Source organism: Lepidochelys kempii, chromosome 2, assembly GCF_965140285.1.
Source record: "Lepidochelys kempii isolate rLepKem1 chromosome 2, rLepKem1.hap1, whole genome shotgun sequence".
Taxonomy (NCBI): Eukaryota; Metazoa; Chordata; order Testudines; family Cheloniidae; genus Lepidochelys; species Lepidochelys kempii.
The window spans coordinates 175,102,700-175,125,748 of record NC_136381.1 but is presented as its reverse complement, the minus strand read 5'-3'; the positions used below and the strand labels follow the sequence as shown (position 1 = coordinate 175,125,748).

General features: G+C 42.0%; 1 protein-coding gene and 1 pseudogene across 8 annotated transcripts in view; one reads left to right on the top strand and one right to left on the bottom strand.

Annotated features, from left to right (window-relative positions):
- Positions 1–23,049, bottom strand: part of TPK1 (thiamin pyrophosphokinase 1) — a 481,390-nt gene that overhangs the window by 324,933 nt on the left and 133,408 nt on the right. The gene's annotated exons all lie outside the window — the stretch shown is intronic.
- Positions 19,396–19,840, top strand: LOC140907933 (small ribosomal subunit protein eS17 pseudogene; annotated as a pseudogene).

The following is a 23,049-nucleotide window of genomic DNA, read 5'->3' as shown; positions in this document are numbered from 1 at the left end:
AGTCTTTTTCAAGGGCACTGATTTTATGTTGCTTCCTATGAAGTATTCTTGGAGCTCATGTTTTCCTTGGGGGAAGATATGAGAACTTACACAGCACACAGCTGTTAAACTGAGGTATTCTATGAGACACACAGAAACTACAGAGCATACAAAACTGCTCATTGACATGGCTGTGACCCATGAACCACTCAGTACGAATTGGAAAGGGAGTTACGTGAATATCTTTCTTCTGGTACGTACACTCCAGTTCAAAAAAGAATGTCATGTGAAGTCCAAAAAGCCAAGGTCACACTGGTCATTAATATCACTGTGAAATGTATGAACAGATTCCATGTGTAAGGAATTCTGGATATATACTAAGAATATGTTTTAAAGTCTGGTTCAAGGCATAGTTGACAAACGGGTTTCCTGTCAGATCAAAGATGTTTATTCACCTGTCTCTCCGATTATCACAATGGAAAGTCATTTACATATGAAGGGGCTCAAGGACTGCAGTGCACATATTGTTAACAGACAAGGGAAAAAGAGGAGAGTGCTTGGATGGCTAACAGACTGATGGTGTCAAGGACCTGACAGTAGGTTAAGCACCAGCAAGTCTCTCTCTCACTGGAGGCTGGGGAGTAACAAGGTGACTCAGTCCTGGGTACTCTGAGAACTGCCACAATGCAATAGCAACACCTCAAAAGAAGCACATATGGTTTATTGCAACAATGTACTTGCATAAACCTGTATACAAAATTATCTTCGGTAAAAAAAATTTTAATTTTCTTTCATATCTAGGTCACATCTGCTTTCCCTCTCTGAGTTCACCACTAAAAACTTTTGTCAGCCAATAGGTCTATAGCACCATTCCATTTCCCCTTCTGCAATGGCTTCACTGGAGCAAAAGCATGTACTACCTTGCAAGTAATGGTAGCCAGGTCTCTTCAGATGTGAGCCAGGATGTTTCTGCAGGGAGCAATGTTGCATGTTGTTTCTCTTGATGCTGCTGGCTGGCATAGCTTTATATCTAGTCAAATCTTTGCCTGGATGAACTATGAGCCTCTGCTCTGGAAATGGGGAAAGTATTATGGATTTTCAGGATTTTCAGATTATTGATGTGGTGGACAGTCAGGAGACCATGGCTCTGTTCCTGGCTCTGCCACTCACCAGCTATGAGACCTTGGACAAGTCACTTCATCTTTCTATGCCCGTTTCCACTGTCATTATTTGTCTTGTCTATTTAGACTGTAAGGCATAGAGCGGCTAGCACAATAGGGCTCCAATCCAAGTTGGGAACTTCAGGCACTACTGCAGTACAAATAACATACAAAACACATTCCAAAAATACACACCTTGCAACCGTAACTACAACAGTGATCACCAGCTGGTCAATCGCAATCAACTGGTCGATCCTAGAGGATCTCCCAGTCGATTGCAATCTCCGACGGCGCAGTGGGACTGCCACTAAGACAGGCTTCCTGCATGCCCCATGCCACTCCCGGAAGCGGCCAGGGCAGCCCCGCAGCCCTGGGGGCAGATGTCTCCCTCCGTGCACTGCTCCTGCCTGCAAGCACTGCCCCCGCAGCTCCCGTTATCTGGGAGAGCTGCGGAGGTGGTGCTTGCAGAGAGGGTCAGCGCGCAGAGCCACATGCCCCCTGGGAGCGGTGTGGACCTGGGGTAGGTAGGGAGCCTACCTTGGCCTCGCTGAACGTGCCACCGACCGGGAGCTGCCGGAGGTAAGTACTGCCTGGCAGGAGGCTGCACCCCAACCCCCATCCCTGAGCCCCCTCCTGGAGTCAGCACCCCATAACCCCTCCTGCACCCCAACTCCCAGCCCTGAGCCCCCTCCTGAAGCCAGTACCCCATATCCCCTTCTGTACTCTGAACCCCCTCCGGCACCCCAAGCCCCAACCCTGACACCCCTCCCAGAGCCAGCACCCTGTAACCCTTGCCCCAGCCTGGTGAAAGCGAGTGAGGGTGGTGGAGAGCGAGCAACGGAAAGGGGGTGGGGGGGATGGAGTGAGTGGGGTAGGGCTTTGGAGAAGGGGCAGGGCCTCAGTAAAGGGGCGCAGTAGATCCTGTGTTGCCCTTAGATTCAAAAAGTGATCTTGGCTGTAAACAGGTTGGAGACCACTGATCTACAACATGTAATATCCAATTAGTTCTAATAAAGCAGGGGGTCTTCAAGGTAGGGACTATCTCTTTGTTATATAATTGTACAGTACCTAGCAAAACAAGGCCCAGTAGCAAACGCCTGACCTCTACTTTGCTCCACTCCAACCCCTTTACACAGTGCGAAAGGGCTGGAGCTGCATAACCATGTCTACCTGCTTACTGATGGGGCAGGTTTATGTGATCTGAGATTAAACTGTTACCTGGAGAGTTCTAGGTTGTTATGATGGCCCCGTTAGCATTAACAGTAAAACTCCTATGGACTTCAGTATGATCAGAACTTCATTCCTAATGCTTAAAGATGAGCATGTGTGTAAATGCATACTCATGAATTTGGATCTTTATGACTTCAACATCTTATATATTTTGGATATTGATGGATTAGAACCAATCAGGCTCCATACACAGGATGTCAGGCAGCTAGAATACCCTTAATTATGGGACCGTCGAGGACAGGAATGAACACAGGCTAATCTAGGGAGTAATGGTCCTACTCAGTTGAGAAAAAGAATGATTAAACAGCCAAAAGGGTAAATATGCCAGGATACTATATCTATGCTTAATGCAAAGTGGCCTAAAAACGCTGAAGCCACAGAAAGGAAAAAGGGCCCAGTGACACTAATTAACAAATGGTGGAGCACAATCAGTCCAGAAATAAAGACCCATCAAATGCTAGTTCTGATTTATTTATTGTTTCCCTTCCTTTCTTCTTCCTCATATAGTGTATACATTCCACTCTCTTTCTTATCCTTCGATAAAACTGGCATATTTGTCAATACTAGTGAATCTATTATATCTGTCTATCAAAATTATGGTTTATTCTGTTTATTTGTTTTAATGTTGTTTCAATTCTAGTTCCCTGATATATTCTTTTCTACTGAAAAAAAAAATTAAAATAAATGGCTTTAAAAATCAAATCCTGCAGCTGCTATTCAGGTAAAACTAGGATTGTGTAAAGTTTCACCTTAGACATTATATTAATCACTGATTATAAAACTTTGTTAAACAGGAAACTATTTCAATTACAAACTGGATTTTTACTCTATTTAAGTTCAAAAAGTGCATACAAAAGTGTCTGATGTGTTTAAAGGTGATTTACCATAGATTTAACAACAGGCTACTGTATATCTAAACAGGGAGACACTAGTTGGACTATCCCCTTGATAGAGAGGGCTCAGGGAAAATTTTATTTTGAACACTAGTTCAGTGGTAAAATCGGAGACCACTTTCCAACAAATGTTCTACTTTATTTTAAAGTAATGATTTAAAGGGCTTATTTTGGGAAGTGGGGGAATGTAATTATGATGTAGCAAAAAGATAACAGGATGTGTATAATGAAAAAAATATTGAATTAGTTCCTAAAATATTCAATATATTCAGTACATTCAGAACACTTCTGTTCCACTTCTGTTTTCCTTATTTATTTTCTTCTAACAACATTAAGAGGATTGTACCATTGGCTAGTTTTGCAATTATTTTTTTATTCTTCCCTGTTTTGTGGTTGCAAAGACTTTTTTTAAGCTGTCTATATGCGTGCACACACACACACACCACCTGAAGGCAATACTGAACTTTGTTGTCAAAATGCCAGGGTTGCAAAAGTATGGCTTTTAGGCAAAATGCAGATGTTTGAGTTCTAAAACATGGATTGTGACAACATTGTTGCTTCACTGCTTGTGATGCCACATCTTGACCTGAGCTTAAATCTCCACCTTCACAATAAAATGAGAGCTATCAGGTTGTATTCCATTTTTTATGCAAACCAGCTACAGCAAGTTGCCAATACATCCCACAGTTAGCAGAAGTTGGAGCTTTTCTGTCCTTAAGTGAATCTAGATATGCAATTTATCTATCTTTTTAAATGTTCTACAACAAAACAGCAACCATCCTAAGCTCTGGGCATCCTTAACAATCTCAAACAAAAAAAACAAAAAAAAAAATCCAATACAGACTCTTAGAACAAATAGATTCCCTCAATTATTCCCCACACACAATTCAGAAATTTAGAGCAAATACACCAAAAAATTAAAACTCTCAATAAATAAATCCCCACCAGAGTCCCTCTCCCACGACCCCAAGCTTCATCCATCTTCTCAAAGGTCAGGGAAAAAAGATGGACCTTACACCAAATTCTGGAAGTAAAATTCAAGCCATTATGCTGGGGGTGGGGGTGTGGGGGGGTAGTAAATTCTGATGGTGCCGGGTCCTAACAGAGTACACCCTGGCAGCAACCCCCTCTCTTTTACACCAAAGGCAATCCAGCTCAGGTGACCACAGTTGTGGTAGTTTTTCAGAGGAGGGGTAGGTCTCTTAGGCTCTGAACCACAGCTTACTAAAGTCAATGGGAGTCTTTCTATTGAAGTCAACAGGCATTGGATCAGGCATTTAGATGGAAAGATCCCAGTCCATTTAGCTGACATGCTGGATATCCTGTGCATGAGTTTGCATGGCTGTTGTTTTTTTTTGGAGGGGAGGTATATAAAATCTTAAAAATGAGAACACTTACTTAAATTTAAATTCCCCATCTGCTTAACAATGGATCAGCACCCCAACAATACCTCCAGAGACCACTCTAGCAAACAGTGGCATTACTATATACAATAACAATACAATTTACAACACCACATATACATCCTGGAAATAGAAAGGAAGAGCTTAAATAAAATACAAGAACATATATACTGAACAACATATCTGACTGAATGAACTGTCCTATTAAAAAATGGTTCCGTAGAGTATGGAATGAGAAAACCCAGACCTCAGAACACCTGATGAACTTTCAATCAGGACACTGTAAGCCAGTGGTTCCCAAACTTGTTACGCCGCTTGTGCAAGGAAAGCCCCCGGCGGGCCAGGCCGGTTTGTTTACCTGCCGTGTCCGCAGGTTCGGCTGATCGCAGCTCCCAGTGGCCGCAGTTCGCTGCTCTAGGCCAATGGGAGCTGCTGGAAGTGGCGCGGGCCGAGGGACATACTGGCCGCCGCTTTCAGCAGCTCCCATTGGCCTGGAGCAGTGAACCTCTACTGTCTGGGGGAGGATATCAAAGATATAAAAAATTCATTATGTTTGTGAATATCTGGAGATCAAAATTTCTCCATTGTAAAATATATCACAGGTGCTTTGAAAGTGAAAAAGCATTTATTAAATTTGTATTTTTGAAGATGTCAGCTAATTCACTGGAACCAACCAGCACACATTCAGCAGCCTCTCTACCCAGCAACTAATCCATCCAGCACATATCTCCCTCCTCCACGTATGACCCAATATAAACCCAATCTGGAAGCTCCCCTCAAGCGGATAGTGAGATCTGGGGGCACAACAAGATTCTGTGGCAGGATTTTGGGGCCAAGAATGGAAAATGTTTGAGACTCACTGCACACTAAAGTGAGCACTTCTGAGATGCCACAAAACTGAAAGCAGCATTTTTACACTCTAATACTCGAATACTGCTTGTCGCCTTCAGGAGACATGAGATTCATGTGCAAAACACTACTAATGGTGAAGATAATTTACCATTGAAGATGGTTGGAACTACAGAAAACTGAAATTTTGACAAAAAAATGTAAACAATTTTTGTGGATTCGTTTTAACATTTTAAATCGAATAGTAAAGAAATTCTCATCTCAAAATTAAAAAAAGACTCCAGAGAAGGTGTTATCTTAACTTGGAAAATAATGAAACTTTTATTACTCCAGTTTTACGTTTGAAACATCCATGCCATAAAGAGACACCTGAGAATGCACAGTAGGGTCTGATTTTACAGTGAAAGGTGGGGGAACTCATTTCTAGACCTGCACTGCTCATTTAGGGCTTGACTGTGCAATGTGCTACACGCCACCTGTTTCCACTGCAGGCAGCCACAGTTAGGCCTTGATAGAGTAAACAACTTACACACATGTTTAAGTTCCATTGAAATTAGTGGGGCTACACATGTGCTTGAAATTAAGCATGTGATTAGGTCTTTGCTGACTAGGGATTAATTCATGTGCCTAAAGCTAAGCATTGCTTTGGTGACCTGGGGCTATAAATCAGTGGGCTTTGAGAGAAGTCAGAATGTAACAGGAGTGCTCACAACATGTTGCAGGTCTAACTCCCTCCACTTCATTTTATTCCTACATGTTTAGTAGCTTGTTTATACAGCATCTTACTTTCCGTAATACAGAATAGCAGACAAACTGACCTGGCATTCTCCTGCAACAGCCACAGATCCAACTAGCAAGTCAAGACGTTAGGTCAATGTAGCCCATTTTGATAACCTTCCAGGCATGCTGCAAAGCTCATCCTTTTCTCTTGGTCTTTTGAGATAAGGCAGGCTGAGATCTGGAGACATTTAAGTTTCTTTCTTTCATCATATTTGCTAATAGAATCTTATTTACTTCTCAAGATGGGCTGAATAAACTTTTATGGTATTGTACAACTATACTGTGTATTTTAAATATCAATTTAAGTAAATAAAAATGAGGAGAAAGCAACCTGAATTTGGCCCTACAAATGTGATAACATCCCTAGATAAACTGAGGCACAATGTTTGGTGACTTCCCCAAAATTTACACAGCACGAGAGTGGCACAATCAGGAATACAACCCAGGATACCCCCACCACTCTCCACCCCCTCCCATCCCACATATACCTTTTCCTCTCCACCTGACACACTCAAGCACAAGCTTCTTGTCATCATGACAATAATCAAAAGTAACCGTTGTTATATTCTGGCTAATTCTTAGGGGGGACGTATTAAAGTATTTTATTGAATGTGTGCTTCCCCACTTCTACCCTCTTGGAGGGAGGGAAGGAACATGCAGGCACTCACGAGACATGAAGACAACCTGCACTGTGGGCCCTCCTCTATCAAACATCTGCTTGTCTAGGGTGGGGCTCCAAATTAACCCCGCCGCGCTCCAAATGATACAAACTCCAGAGGCAGTGGTGGGGACTGGGAGAGCAATAGTTGAAACTACTTCATGGCCCCTGATTTCCTGCTCTCTTCCACTGAGGCAGACAAGGCCACCCCAGATTCTCTATTCCATGCAAGAAGGATTTAGCTTACAGGGTTAGTGCAACTTCTCAATAAATAGCCTCTGTGCTACTTCCTGCACATCAGCGATTTGTGACTCCTTTACACACACTGGTGAGTAGTTACTCCCAAGAGTAGTCCTACTGACTCCAGTGGAGCCATTCAAGTGTGTAACTGCTCTCCAGAGTGCATAAGGCGGTTGCTATCTGGACCTTTGAGCATTCCCTCTACGGTGACAATCTTGCTTTTATGAGAGTTGTGCCATGGCTTCTGGGCCCAGGTTAGCTCATTTACAATCACTCTTGCCAAAGTACTCTCAGCAATGAAAGGGAAATACATACATATATTTCAATCCCTATCCTATTAATAAAATCTGAATCATAAGACATTATATAATCATTATTCTAAACCGAAAGTAACATTAATATAAGCATAAAAACTGAGGAAGTCTGAGTACACAATTTTACTTTTTTTTTTTTTTTTTTTTTTTTAAAAGGATGACCATTAAACTCCACTTTCCACTGCCATTTGTGAGTTATGTGGTAATCCCAAGCACATGAAAATAAATTGTTTACTCTACTTCCTCCTCCTCCTCTATGTTCTCTGTATTTATGGTGGTTGTAACTATGCTATTCATAAACAGTGATGGCAAACACAGTGCAAATGCAGCAAAGTCAGCATTAACTAATAAAAGAAAATCTCATCAGGGAAGGGCAAAGTTATCAGCAAATTTAAAAACCATTTGAAGTTAGCACACAAATCCAGTTCACAGTAGCTTTGGAATAAATTCAAAACAAATTCCCCTCACTGAGCGCTGACCTTAGAAAAAAGGGGTGCCGTGGGAGGAGAGGGGGAGAGAAATATGTGAACAAGTAGAGCCAATATGTATACATTCTCCTTATTAGCATAGTTATTGGGCAATGCTATTTCCTCTGCTTTTAAATATACAGCTTTAATTTATTATTTCCTGTGCTTTTTAAATATACAACCTCAACCAGGGCTTCCAAGTCATTATATTTAATGCAAACATCTGAGGGAAAGGAAATTTTATTTTTTTTTAATATATATAAAAAATGAGCAATTTTAGAATGAAGATAGACCAAGCAGAATTCCAACTAAGACCTTTTTTCAGAAGCAATGGAATAATCCAAACAAATTTATCACTGATCAATGATTCCTTCTGCTCATGTCCTTCTACGAACCTATTCTGATTGATTACTATCTATCTGGGACCATATCCTTTCTTTCTGATATTACTTTCTCTGGCATGATGTATCTGTAAAATCTCCTGGAACCTCAAGAGACCTCCTTGATACTACATATTAAATATATCTATATGCTAGATATACTTTAATACCTTACAACAAAAGACACAAAGAATTTTTAAACATTGCAGAACAAAGCTGGTTTGTATCTTTTGGGAGCAGAGAAACAATATCCATTGTCACTACCATCTCTCTTCAACCGTAAATGCAGTTTCAGAAATACTTTGATTCATATTTTAGGTAAACAGAGTTTTATGTTAACTTTAGTGATATTCCAACTAACATGATATGCTAATATATTTGAAAAATGGTATTAATATGCAGAAAAATACATATTTCTGGTACAGTTACATAATAAAAAATGGATTCAGAGAGGTAGGCATCAGAAGAAACAACGGGAGTCCTTGCGGCACCTTAGAGACTAACACATTTATTTGGGCATTAGCTTTCGTGGGCTAAAACCCACTTCATCCGAAAATATAGCCTCTTAAAGGATTGCCCTGGACTGCCAATTTAGAGAGACACCTGGAGGGTGAGAGTGCATATCCCACATGATCTCTATTTACCCCTGTCTACACAGCTATTTTTAGCCATGTAGCATTCCTCTGCATCCCTGCTGCAGGAGCCTTTCCCCTTCTCAGGAAAAAAGACTCTGGCAACAGCGAAAGGGTTTGGCAAGGAAAGGCAAAGGGGAAAGGCTCAGCTTTTTCACACTGCGAGACCCTTTCCTCGCCACAATGAAAGACTCAGGCAGCAGGGAGCTGCTAAAGCCTTTTCCTACTGCTTCCCCTCTGCCAGAGCCATTCACTGACGTGTTGCCACACACCGTAGCGTGGATGCAGACTACTTTTCACTGTGGTGTGCAGCTACACATACCCAACGTGCCACCGCCAGTGTAGTGTAGACATAGCCTTCGTTTGATCCCACAAATGTCTCCATACTGTGAATTCCTGCACCCACGTGCCGCCCCACTGAAATCATTAATGTCAATTTAAGAGGAATTTCCAAATGTTGCATATTCTAAAAATCTAACAGTCAAAAATATTAAAAACTTTGTCATCAGACAGGCCATCCTTGTTGGGGGTAGAAAGAAAGAAAGCAATAAAAATATAATTTTCTAATTGCCATTTATCCTTTTCCAGTCCTATGTTACAACCAAAACAACCAGAGTTTTGCTATTGCGTATACTGTAATACTGACTTTATATTTACATTCCCCCATCCTTTCCCCCAGTTCAGCTTTGTGCTGCATTTATTTTATTTGTTTATGTTAGCACACTTCATGTGAACTAAGCCCATATCGCAAATTAAACTGAAGTCAATTTGGAGAGCAGTTCGTAAGGTTAATTAAGTGGTAATGATTTGGCATTTGTTTAGGTTAGTCTCTTACTTAATTTACTGATGTGACAGTATATAAATGTGACATGGTTTATAAAAGACACTTGAAAAGCAAAAGGGTTGGTCTTGGAACATTTAGTATTACACACCAAGAAAATCAACAGGTGTAATAAAAATTATTGTAAAGAGAAACTGTTAAGTTAAAAACCAGTCTTACAAACCAATTGTTTTTACTTATGTTACCGTAACACTTCAGAGCAGAATTATTAGATTCATTGACTGCAATGGGAACAGCAAGGTTTTCCCTTTTTCCTACAGCCCCTGTTGTGTACTATAGCTGGGTGAAAAATTTCCAACAGAAAATGCAGTTTCATCAACATGTTTCACAGGAACATGTCAATTTCAATTAAATTATAGATAGAATAAGTTAAAATGAATCATTTTGATTACACATTATGTTTCTACCTTATCAAAATGAAATGTTTCAATGGTTATGAATCTAAATTTGTTCAGAAGTTCCATTTCATGGGAAATGTTGATATTTCAGCTTTTTATTCTGAGGCAGAATGAAAACAAGTTTTGAAATATCAGAATTTCCAGTCAGCTAACCACCTCCAGTAACAGGTCATGCACCTTCTACCAAGAGGTGCTGTATTTCAGTTGAGACGATTGTATTTGGGACAACATTTTCATTGGGAGCTGTGGGTGCTCAGCATCTCTAAAAATCAAGGCATTTACCTAGCTACCTAAATATGTGGTTGGATGCCTAACTTCAGGTGCCCACATTTGAAAATTCTGAAGATAATTTTGGGAGCCTCTGAGATACAGACATTATACAGTAAAAAGAAAAGGGGTATTTGTGGCACCTTCGAGACTAACCAGTTTATTTGAGCATAAGCTTTCGTGAGCTACAGCTCGTGAGCTGTAGCTCACGAAAGCTTATGCTCAAATAAACTGGTTAGTCTCGAAGGTGCCACAAGTACTCCTTTTCTTTTTGCGAATACAGACTAACATGGCTGCTACTCTGAAACCTGACATATACAGTGAAATTCATCCCTGTACAGAGGACTCAAGACAATGCCTGTGCACCACTTAAGTCACACATAAGCTCTATTTTGAGGCTTTAAGTGGAACTTACTACAGCATGCACAAGATTTCTCAGCATGCACAAGAGTGCATTTCATTCCAACACCCCCACCTCCCCAACCACCCACTGTAAATTATATTATTGTGCTTTGAGCAGAGAAAGGGAAAAAAAGGTCTGATGAAAACCTAAACCCTACAGTATCTGGACTGTATATTAAAAAGATCTTGACAATGTTTTTTAGTAAACATCCTAATCCATGAAGACAGGACACATGGTGAAAGGGACGCAATAAAAATGAAGTGTTTATCTAGCAATCCAGAATATCTGCATAAAAGATAATGAAGAGATGGTGAACTTTGACATTAATCAGCTATATCTAATAACAATGGATTATAGCTAAGGCAGAGGTAAAGGGAAAAAATTACAGTCTTTCTGGAAAGCATTTTAAAAATGGCTTTATAAATACACAATACAGAACACACAGACTTATACAGTACTTGAATTTCAAGATAGATGTGTATTAACAAGTGTGGCTGCTTGACCAACAAGCTTGTATCAAAAGATACAATAAATAAAGATTAATTACATTTATTGTTAGGAGAAAAGAGCAGGAACAAAAGAGGATTTGCCTTATGTATAGGGTGACCAGATAGCAACTGTGAAAAAACGGGACAGGTGGGGGATAATAGGCGCCAAAATAAGAAAAAGTCCCAACAAACGGGACTGTCCCTATAAAAACGGGACATCTGGTCACCTTACTTATGTAGAACAATAAAGTGACAAAGGAGCTATTTGATCAAACAATCTCCAATAGACTTATACAAAACTAAACATTTGCACACACTCAACCATAAGCAATAAAATAGCAAGAAAGAAAAATCAAGCTGCATCGAACCAAAACAGCAACTCTCAGCCTCACTGCTCCAACAGGACATGAGTAACAAAGGAAATCACATGCATCGCAAGTGAGACAGTTGCCAGTATAGGCTCTGCTCCAGTTTCTTTGTTTGCACAGCACCTGTCTCAATAGGGTATCACTCTAGTTAGTCTCTAGAGGTTTCCACAGTAAGTATGTTAAATAATAAGATTTTGAGAGGAAGAATGGTCTTACGGCAGTGGACTGGAACTCAAGACATCAAAATTCAATTCTCAGCTCTGTTAGAACACCCTCTGTGACTTTCAGTAAGCTACTTGGTTGCTCCATGCCACCGTTTCCCCATTTGTAAAATGGGCATAATACTACTTCCTTTCTCGCACCTTTGGACTGTCTTGACTTTTTATTTTTAACTTTATATTTATTGTTTTAGATAAAATATAAACACTATAAAACAAAACATATATAAACTACATGGACAGGACGGAAATACCATATGAATAACAAAATTCAGTGTTGATTGTTTGTAAAACCTCGGGGAAAAAACAACCAAAACCAACCAACCAACCAAATAAACAAAATAAAAACACCTGAACCCACAGAGGTTATGCAGGGCATCAACTGTTGAAGTGACTAAATAGATAAATAAGTGAGAACATAACCTATGAGTATTGGGGTCTAATATCTACTAAACTGCAAAAGTTTCATGTGTGACCAGACGTCTTCATATTTTTTCCAAGCATTTCTATTAGACAGTCATTTTGTTCCATTAAGACAGTAGTAGAGAGTTCACTAAACCAGTCTGTGTATGAAAGAGGAATTGCAGATTTCCATTTTCTCAAAATAACTCTTTTGGTCACTAAAATAGTTACTGCAATCCATTTCTTAATGCTAACTGGTAATACCAACTCATCCAGCACTAATAAAACACACAAGCCTAAGCTTTAAGGTGGCTGTTTCTTTAATTTGCCTGGTTTCAATGGCAGTCTTTTATAGCTCTTTTTCCAAGTGAGCCATTTGGGAGTTTATATCACATACATCTAAATTTTTGAGACTGAATCCGGACAGTCTGTGAGGAATTCTTTCAGTGCCATGGTATCCTGGCATAGGTTCTGTGGTGGTCTTGCGGTCTCCCTCTTCAGCTGCTTAAGTGATTCAGGCTTAGCTCTTTTGTTGCCTCTCATTTGTCCACTGGAATCCATATTCAACGGTTTGAAGTTTATCCAGGGGATTAATTTAAACTTTTATGACAGAAACGTATTGCCAATTTGCTAGAAAAGTAATTATTAAAGATGAACTCATATGTGGGAAGTGAGGTGGTCTGTGATTAGGCAACCATCTTCTTCACGGGTACCATGTGACCCCCATCTTGTCCTTTTACATTGTCAGCTATTAGAGGTAGGGACTGTCATTGTATGTTTGCACAGTGCCTAACATAATGGAGCCCTGATTTTGGTTGAGGCCTCTAGGCACTACTGTAATACAAATACTAAACATCATAAAATAACGATAACTTATCAGCAAGAAAGAAACTTGTTTCCCGTCCACTTTTTGTCATATTAAATCCATGCAGCCACAAAAGAACACCAGTGCGACTCACTCAAAGAATCAGATCCCTGAGGGTGCTGCAGGTGCTGGCGGTTCAGCCGGGGGCACTTATTACAGAAGTGATGACCCTTCTGAGTGGTGTCGAAAGCATTGTGCTGCTGGAGATGACATATCTGAGATGAGATGCAAACCAAGGTCCAAACCATTTGTGGTCATTGAAGGTATCTTGATCTTTTCCAAAGGATGAGGTATTGTCTTTAGGGGCCAAAATCTGCTCTCAGCTATGTCTGTGTAAATCCAACACTCCATTAGCTTCAACTAAGTTAGCCTGGATTTACACTGGTGTAACAGAGAGCTGAACGTGACCCATCATCTCCTGGCCCAACTCTAATTTAGGTAATAACATCCTGTCAACCTGAATATCCTGTACAGTATCAAAGGGATACCAAAGACTTCTTCCCTAGTTACTGTAAATTGTTGTAAAGTATGGTTATGGCTGAAATAACCTCTACCTGATCAAGGACCAAAATTATTACAATTCTACATTCTAATCCTACTGGCCAGGAGCCAGCAAAAGTGTAATATTGCTCATATAGCTCTCAGAAAACAACAAAACATTTAAAGGGGCTGCTGCACATGTTTCAGTTGTTTTCATCCCTCCCTACCCCACCTTCAGACAGCTACCAACTGCTGTTCCATTTACATATGTATCTATGAAAGGAAAGAGTACAGCTGCCACCTTTGCACTCTGGCTTTCCACATAGCTCTTCGCTACTCAGCGCATAACGGTTCAATGGGAATTTTGCCTGCGTAAGGACCCTCCTTCCTATGCAACAGCAAGCACGATGGGAACTCCAGGAGGCATTCCACATCATCCTTACATATTGGCTAGATGGCACAATTGAGTTCTTAGGTATCTCCTACCTCTATGCCCCGTGTCCCATGAACTAACACAATCATAAAAATGCAGGGCAAGAACAGATCTCAAGAAGTCATCTAGTCCAGTGTCCTGCACTGAGGCAGGTCCAGGTATACCTAGACCACCCCAACAGGTGTTTGTCTAACCTGTTCTTAAACACTCCAATGGCAGGGATTTCACAACCTCTCATGGACCCCTATTCCAGTGCTTAACTACTCTGATAGTTGGAAAATTTTTCCTAATATCTAACCTAGCTCTCCCTTACTCCAGATTAAGACAATTATTTCTTCTCTACCTTCAGTGAATATGGAGAAAAATTGACCACTGCAGTATCTCACCAGATACATTCCATTCCCCCCAGTTTGACAGCGAACCACTGATAATTATTCTATGGTCTTTCAACTAGTTTTGCACACACCTTATAGTCATTTCATCTAGGTCACATTTCCCTAGTTTACTTAAGAGAATGTCATCTGTCAAAAGCCTAACTAAAATCAAGATATATATCAAGTCTACAGCTTCCCCTCTATCCACTTGGCCAGTAACCCTGTCAAAGAAACAAATTAGTTTGGCAGGCCATGGTTTGGCATGATTTGTTCTTGAAAAATCCATGCTGGCTATTCCTTATAGCCCTATCATCATCTAGGTGCTTACAAACTGATTGTTTAATAATTGGTTCCCGTATCTTTTCATGTATCAAAATTAGGCTGACCAGTCTATAGTTCCCTGGGTCCAGTTTGTTCCCCTTTTTAAATACAGGTACTATGTTTGCCCCTTCTCCAGTCCGCTGGGATCTCATCTGTCCTCCATGAGTTCTCAGAGATAATCACTAACAATTCTGAGATTGCTTCAGCTAGTTCCTTAAATACCTGATGGTAAATTTGATCAGACCTTGCTGACTTGAATACATCTAACTTATCTAAATATTCTTTAACCTGTCCTTTTCCTAATTTGTCCTCCATTCCTTCCCCCTTGTTAATATTGATTGTGTTAATTATCTGGTCAAAATTAACCATTTTAGTGAAGACTGAAGCAAAACAGGCATTAAATACCTCGGACTTTTTGATATCATCAGTTATTAGTTCTCTTTTACCACTAAGTAGAGGACTTAACACTTTTCTTCATCTTTCTCTTGCTCCTAGTGTATTTACAGAACCTTACTGTCTTCTATGTCGCTTCCTAGGTACCTCATTTTGTGCCTTAGCCTTTCTGATTTTGTCCTTACATGCTTGTGCTATTTTTTTTGTACTCATCCTTAGCCATTTGTCCATATTTCCACTTTTTGTAGGTCTCCTTTTGTTTTTCAGCTCATTCAAGAGCTCCTGATGTGGCCATTTTGGCCTCTTACTGTTCTTCCTATCTTTCCTTTGCACCAAGACAGTTTGCTGTTAAGTCTTTAATACTGCCTCTTTGAGAAACTGTCAGCTCTCCTCAAATCCTTTTCAGGAGACTCCTTAGGTCTTCTTCCCATGAGACCTTACCTACCAGTTCTCTGAGTTTGTTAAATTCTGCTTTTTTGAAGTCCATTCTCCTTATTTTGCTGCTCTCATTCCACTCCTTCCCTTTCCTTAGAATCAGGACATCTATAGTTTCATAATCACTTTCACCCCAACTGTCTTTTATCCTCAGATTTGCAACCAATTGCTCTCTATCAGTCAGAATCAAGTTTAAAATGGATATCCTTCCGGTTACTTCCTTATGAAAGAAATGTTGTCCCAATACATTCAAAGAACTTATTGGACATTTTCTGTTTTGTTGTATTATTTTCCTGACAGATGTCTGGGTAGTTAAAGTCCTCCATTACTACCAGGTCTTGTGTTTTGGGTATTTCTGTTATTTGTTTTAGAAATGCTTCATCATAAGTGGCGCGTGCCTCCAGCATTTGGGGAGGCTGGGCAGAGCCCAAACAGTGGCCCCACCCACTGCTCCGACCCAGCCTGGCCACCTCTCCCCCAGACCCAAACCCATGCTCTTCCGCTCTGCCCCAGGCCCCCCTCGGCCCCCTCCCCATGGACCCCTTGCCCACTGCTCGCGCCTCTCCTCCACCCCCTCCCCCAAGCCTCCCTGCCCACTGCCCCCTCCTTCCTTAAGGATGTGTGACAGGGTGAGGGGGCGGAGAGGAGCAAGTGGCGGGGCCCTGCCTAACAGCTGACCGGTGGGGACGGTGCTGGGGGCCTCAAGTTGTAGTGGCAGCGGCATTCCAAAGGCAGCAGGTCAGCCTGTTCGGGGAGGCTTAGCCTCTTCTGGCCTATGATAGCTGCTGCCCAAGTGCTTCATCCACCTCATCCTCTTGATTTGGTGGTCTATAGTAGACCTCTGCCATGACATTGTACCTGTTTCTTCCCCTTTTATCTTCACTCAGAGATTTTCAGCCAGTTGCTAGCTTCTGGATGTCAGAACAAATGTATATGTCAGGGGTGGCCAACCTGTGGCTCCGGAGCCACATGCGGCTCTTCAGAAGTTGATATGAGGCTCCTTGTATAGGCACCGACTCTAGGGCTGGAGCTACAGGCGCCAACTTTCCAATGTGCCGGGGGGCGCTCACTGCTCAACCCCTGCCCCCACTCCGCTCAGTGCCCTTGCCCCTCCCACCCCCAGAGCCTCCTGCACGCCACAAAACAGCTGATCAGGAGGTGTGGGGAAGGAGGGGGGAGGTGCTGATCAGTGGGGCTGCTAGTGGATGGGAGAGCTGATGGGGGGCTGCTGACATATTACTGTGGCTCTTTGGCAATGTACATTGATAAATTCTGGCTCCTTCTGAGGCTCAGGTTGACCACCCCTGGTATATATTCTTGATGTTCTATGCAACACCTACTTCCTTTTTTCCCTGCTTGTCCTCCTGAACAAGCTATACCTCTCTCTACCAATATTCCAGTCATGAGATTTATCCCACCAAGTCTCTGTGATGCCAATTAAGTCATAATTTAGCTTACACGCTAATACTTTCAGTTCTTTCTGTTTGTTCCCCATACGCCTTGGATTTGTGTATAGACATCTAAGATTTGAGCAGATCCTCTCACTGTTACTCCTGTTGTTACTCCCATAACCCTATTGTAATTGTCCATCTCCTCCATAAAATTTAGCCCTCTGTTAAGGTCACCTTGTTTTATACCTACCTGTTGACTATTGTCATCTGCTCCTTTTGGACCTGGTATAGAGCCTCTCTCACTGGGCAGACAAGTCAGTGTGCAAAGACGCTCTCCTCCTCTTGGTCAAATGGACCCCATCTCTTCCAGTGTGCAATAACAGGGCACAACTTTGTTAAAAAGAAATAATGATGTAGGAAATGAATGTTTTCAAGTGCTTCACTAAGGCTTTTAGACACTAAGGGATGTGCTTTATTGATTCATTTATGTATGACTGATGCACTGTGAGGTGACCGCATGCATTTAACTACTCCAGGCTTGTATGAATGGACAAAGAAACACACTGGAATCTCTTAATGTTATTCTGAAAATCCTCCAGTTCACCACCTCTTTTGTTTTGCTGCTAACTTACTTTGAATCCTCCACAGTATTTTCTCTCTACCTTTTTGTTCCCACTATCACTTTTCTCCCTTTCTCCTCTTTCTACCTATTCATCCCACCTCTTCCCTTTGATTCTTCCACAGCAGTAGCACTTTAGATCACTGTTTGCACAGAAGCACAGGCCTGGCTGGCTGTACTCCTCCTATGTGCTGTGCCAGCAGCCAGGCTGCTTTCTGCTTTCTAGCTTACTTCCTTTTTTTTTTTAAAAAAAACCTAAGGAGATAAGAAGATAAATCACATTCTCTAGTTTAAGTAAAAGTTCAAAGCAGCCTAGTTGCTTGCAAAGTGCTGAGGAGTGCAGTGGCAAGGCTAGGGGACAAACATGGCATTTCCTTTTGAAGTTCAGACGTCTGAGAAGAGCTGGCAGCCAAACCTCAAAGGAAATTGCTACGGCTCTCCTCCACTTGCCAGCCAGGCCTCAGTACATTTTGACTTTCACTTAGCAACTTAAATCTGCAACACTTAAGAAAAGGCTCACTTTACCCTTAGGTAAAGGCAAACCTTCAAATATGCCCAGCTAGCTCCAGAGTGCTTCTGAGAAGATGGATGGAAGCCGCGTGGAGGAAACAGATGCTAAAGGCTGCCTTTGCAACTAACGGTTATTGGTGCATTTTAAAGCAATGAAAAGATCACAAAAGGTTTTCTACTGTGGTTTTCCTCTCACCCATTTTATTTGTGTAATAGGTGTCTTGAAAGCAATTATGCAAATAAGAAGATCAAATCCTGCTTCTTTTGTGTTAACAGGTCCTTGGGGACTATGGTCCTCCAGGGCTCTAGAGCTGCAAAAGAGAAATCCTCAACATCAGCCAAGCACAGGAATGGAGCCAGGACTGTAGCCACCAGCATCAGTCAACTCCTCAGTATCAACCAGGCTTGGCCCAAGAAGAGTTGGTGTTAAGGGCTGATGTCATACTCACTTGCTCCACTGCGATTTAAACAACTACAATCTGCCCCACCCCACACCACACATGCAAACACATGCACATACACACAAAGGCCCAATCAGTCAATCAGAACTCAGCTTTGCCAACAAATGTCAAAAGCTATATTATGATGTGTGACAAAGTTCCTCCTCTACCTTAGTGGGTCTTGTGCTTATTGGCGGATTTGCTTGCCTTGGAACTTCACAGCAGCCCTCACCTTGGCCATTTTCATGAACCCACAGTCCAGGACAACTCCTCTTGTGTCTGACCAGGAGTTGGGAGGTTTGGGGGGAACCCGGGCCTGCCCTCTACTCCGGATTCCAGCCCAGGGCCCTGTGGTATGCAGCTGTTTAGAGTGCCTCCTGGAACAGCTGTGCAACAGCTACAATTCCCTGGGCTACTTCCCCATGGCCTCCTCCCAACACCTTCTTTATCCTCACCATAGGACCTTCCTCCTGGTGTCTGATGATGCTTGTACTCCTCAGTCCTCCAACAGTATGCTTTCTTACTCTCAGCTCCTCGTGCCTCTTGCTCCCAGCTCCTCACACGCACACCACAAACTGAAGTGAGCTCCTTTTTAAAACCCAGGTGCCCTGATTAGCCTACCTTAATTGATTCGAGCAGCTTCTTGATTGGCTGCAGGTGTTCTAATCAGCTTGTCTTAATTGTCTCCAGAAGGTTCCTGATTGTTCTATAACCCTCCCTGTTACCTTACCTAGGGAAAAGGGACCTACTTAGCGTGGGGCTAATGTGTGCGAACAAAGACCGTGAAAAAGGCGGCCCGGGTCATCATTGAAAAATACTACACCCGGCTAGGGAATGATTTCCACACGAACAAACGGATGTGTGAAGAGATTGCCATCATCCCTAGCAAGAAACTGCGCAACAAGATAGCTGGGTATGTCACCCATCTGATGAAGCGTATTCAGAGGGGGCCTGTCAGAGGTATCTCCATCAAACTGAAGGAAGAGGAGAGAGAGAGGAGGGATAACTATGTCCCTGAGGTCTCTGACCTTGACCAGGAGATCATTGAAGTTGACCCAGATACTAAGGAAATGCTGAAGCTGCTGGACTTTGGCAGTCTGTCCAACCTGTAGGTCATGCAGCCTACTGTGGGAATGAACTTCAAAACACCAAGAGGAGCTATCTGAATCCATTGCTGTTCTGTCACTTTTCCAATAAACATGGGAACCCCCCCCCCCAAAAAAAATTACTCTCCTATAGCCATCTGGCCTGACCCTGTCACAGATGCTAGAGTTCTAGTAGCCAACATATTAAACTTCAGATTTGACAAGGAGGACACTGAATTTTTTAAAAAGGCACATTCATTTTGTAATATATAATATGTGGAACTAAGGAAAGGGGATCAGGTTTCGGGAGAGACCTGGACTGGAGAGGGACTAAAAGCTCAGAAATGCAAAGTTGGGGCAGGTGGCTGGGAATGAAACAGCAGAACCTGACTAAGTAATGCTGGCCTCTGCTCACATTTTATAAAGCTGTTTTTTACAACTTTGCTTGCTTGCTTCCCACATCACTTATTGATACTCAAACACTAGGAAGAATATTTTCATAAACAGCGCTCTGGCCAAAGTTCAGTGTTGAGCATTAATCACGTGGTCAGTGCTGCACAGAACATAGCAGAGGTAAGAGCCTACATTTTCAGAACTGACTAGTGATAGTAGAGGCCAAATTTGACACACCAGACGGGCCTTCTTTTCAGCAAGCACTGAGCACCAACTCTTCTGCCCCAAGGAACATATGGCTGAACTACCAATAGACAGGTTTCAGAGTAACAGCCGTGTTAGTCTGTCTTTGCAAAAAGAAAAGGAGTACTTGTGGCACCTTAGAGACTAACCAATTTATTTGAGCATGAGCTTTCGTGAGCTACAGCTCACTTCATCGGATGCATACCGTGGAAACTGCAGTAGACATTTGGATTTGTGCTGGAAATGGCCCAACTTAATGATCACTTTAGATAAGCTATTACCAGCAGGAGAGTGAGTTTGTGTGTGTATGGGGGTGAGAAAACCTGGATTTGTGCTGGAAATGGCCCACCTTGATTATCATGCACATTGTAGGGAGAGTGGTCACTTTGGATAAGCTATTACCAGCAGGAGAGTGAGTTTGTGTGTGGGGTTTTTGGAGGGGGGTGAGGGAGTGAGAGAACCTGGATTTGTGCTGGAAATGACCCACCTTGATTATCATACACATTGTGAAGAGAGTGGTCACTTTGGATGGGCTATTACCAGCAGGAGAGTGAGTTTGTGTGGGGGGGGGCGGAGGGTGAGAAAAACTGGATTTGTGCTGGAAATGGCCCAACTTGATGATCACTTTAGATAAGCTATTACCAGCAGGACAGTGGGGTGGGAGGGGGTATTGTTTCATGGTCTCTGTGTGTATATAATGTCTACTGCAGTCTCCACGATATGCATCCGACGAAGTGAGCTGTAGCTCACGAAAGCTCATGCTCAAATAAATTGGTTTGTCTCTAAGGTGCCACAAGTACTCCTTTTCTTTTTACCAATAGACAGTAATTCAGACATGCAAAATGCCATAAGACCAGAAGGTGAAGCCAATCCATAACAGTGCAGCAGGTTTTTTGCTTCCTTTTTGTGAATAAAATGATGATGGATTAACAGAGATAGGCTTCATGGATGATGTGTTTTGAGGAAGGATCAAAAGGAAGAGGGAGTGAAGATTTGGCACCCCAAGATGGAGAAGTAATTCGAGGGACTAGGGGTAGATAATTTTAAGCTGTTCTTCAAAACTGAAGCACATGATACTACACAACCAAACTTCTGTCCTGGCCCAGTATGAATAGAGTGATTCATATAGTAATGGCTACTAAGTAACAAACCTGGAAAATATTTCTGAGATTTACAGTCAAACCCTCCCATAACCCCTTTCTGCTTTGCTTTACTCATCTCCACCCCAAGAATTCCAAACCCAGAAGAGAAACAGGGATATAGTTGACATTCCAGCTGCAGAGCAGGTATAGTGGTTTAATGGTGTTCACTAATGGAAAAAAAGCAACCTGAAAACTTCCAACATGCCATGCACATTGTTACATCCAAAACCAGCAGCAGCATTTGAAGTGTCTCCTTACCTATTGTGACAAGTCAGCAGTTTATACCGTGAACACGTTTTTCTTTCAGTCAAACAAACTACATGACACCTAAAAAAGACTTATGCTGGATCAAATGATGTAAGACAACTAAGAGAGAGCCAGATAAACAAGGCAAAACATTGACTAACAGTTCAGCTGCTACTGTTCACTAATGATTACAATGATTAATACTACATTTTAATTTATATATAACCATAAACTAATAATGAGCTAATGTAACTAATATATTTTAATGTAGATGGCACCTCATGGCACGAAGTCTATGGGTGCCTAACAACCACAGCTAATGTTGTTCCTGCCGCTCGTTCTCTTCAACCCAGCATAACATGACATCACCCTAAGAGGAGGAACACAGAATCCAGGTTCTTCCTTTCTGCAGCCAGCCTGCTGCTCCTGCCATTTAAAGTATGTTCTCCAACATGCAACTCTGCTAGGATCACCACGGACAGAGAGCCTTTAATACCCAATCTTTCCCTTGTTCTAGATGGTCTCCTGCTCTACCTGTGGCCCTGATCTCATCACTCAGCCTGGACCTGGACTGGAGATTTTTTTTGTTAAGACCAGGTTCTAGAGAATGTGAATTCTGACTCTCTCTTAGTGCTGCAAGGAATGAAGCTGACACCTCAAGAACACGTTTATTTGTGCCTTAGGACTGCCTTAGAGACAGATGCCAGCTTGAGCATCAGTTTCCCTTGTAGTGCTGTCTACCGGGTTTTTTCTACTTGTTTCCTTGACAGATTTATACATCTGTTCTGATAGCTTCTCAAAAACATCCAAAGAAGAAAGCAAGATCCCTAATGCATTTTTGGCCCCTTCAGTAACAGTCTGTATGGGATAGAAAAATATTAGGAGAAGTACTCCACATCAGCAGTCACCCCACATAGACAAGCGTCTACAAGGACCCCTGCCTCATTCAGAGCTAGATTTTCTAAAGGGCTACAATTTGCAAATGGCCTGGCCTCTCTACTAGACAGGGCTAATTGTTCAGGCAAAAACTGCACTACAAAATAAATTACAGGCCAAAATCCGAGGACTGGTGCCTCTGGCTACCTGATCTGTGCTCACAGTTAGGCAAATAGAAGTGAAGTTACTCCAAGATACCTTGAGTCCTAGAGACAAGTTTGTCTGCACATTGCTTATGAAATAGGGAGTTAAAGCCTCTTATGTCGTCCACCCCTTCATACTCTATGCATGAGGTCTCTTTTACCTTCATCCTCAACTCTCCCTGAGCACAGCAGCTCCTCCCTCCTGCACGACTCAGAAATCCCATACCACA